This window comes from Austrofundulus limnaeus, unplaced genomic scaffold (assembly GCF_001266775.1).
Source record: "Austrofundulus limnaeus strain Quisiro unplaced genomic scaffold, Austrofundulus_limnaeus-1.0 Scaffold21, whole genome shotgun sequence".
Lineage (NCBI taxonomy): Eukaryota > Metazoa > Chordata > Actinopteri > Cyprinodontiformes > Rivulidae > Austrofundulus > Austrofundulus limnaeus.
The window spans coordinates 2555624-2556803 of record NW_013952423.1 but is presented as its reverse complement, the minus strand read 5'-3'; positions in this window follow the sequence as shown (position 1 = coordinate 2556803).

Below are 1180 nucleotides of genomic sequence, written 5' to 3'. Positions count from 1 at the left end.
GTTTTAAATGTAACAAAATAAAAGTAAAAGTAACGATTAAAAAAATACGAATACTCAAAGTAATTACATATGTGTACTGTAACAAAGTAAATGTACTTAGTTAATATAAACTTCTGGTTACAGCTAATATAAACTTAAAATATTTCCTGTTTTATGTTCATTATTGCCCACTGATTTTAAAGACGAGCGATCATGGAACTATGTGTCTGAGGAGTTCGGACCTTGAAGGCTGCAGGTGTGGAACCCGGACCCTCGCAGTCTGAAGGGTTCTTGTTGGTCCTCAGCCTCTGGTGTCTTCTAACAGAGACACTGATCCGTCCACACACCACCTGTGGCTAACATTAAGCTGCTGTTTTTTGTTCTGTTAGATTTAAAGTGGACTTTGTTTAATATACAAGTTGTAGAACTGGAGTCCTGGTCCATGTGGTCCTGTCAGCTGATAATAAATCCAGATGAGGGATCAAAGATCACACACGTGTTCTGGAACATGAAGGTGTATTTTACAGGAATGACCTTAAACTACATATAAAATCCTTTAATAATCCTTATTATTGAAGAAAACCTTAACTCACTTCTATTATTTTGTTGTTTTTTACACTTTACAAATTGTTTGATTCTAATCAGCTGCTTTTATCTCTTTTTCATGATGTGTTCCTCATCACTGACCCTGTGTTGTGGCTTGAATTTAGAAGAAACTAATATCTACTCAGATGAAACTGAGCCAGTAATAATAATAAATATATTTTTGGTTGAATATTAATTGTAATTTTAAAAAGTGAAAGAAAATCTTCCATACATCCTAAACTTTTCTCATTATATTATCAGCCTCTTTAACTTTCTTACTCAAACATGCTTTCACACTTCAATYTTGTCAAATTTTGTTTCTTTAACTGTAATGCTGACATTGGTCCAGCAGAGGGGGCTGTAGCCCCCATTCATGGAGATGATGTTACAATGAGTCAACCCTGCTGAGTGCTTTCAGAAAAAGCAGTCAAATGTGATCATTGTGCATCAGTTTAGGGTACATTTATTGATGTAAATGAAAATATTTAAACATTTAATGTGGAATTAAGAACTATTTCTACTCATTTTAACTGATTTGCATAACATTCTTAACTATATGCACTGACTTACTTTATAACTTTAGATGGTTCATCTTAGTTTTTCTCTTGTGTCTAAG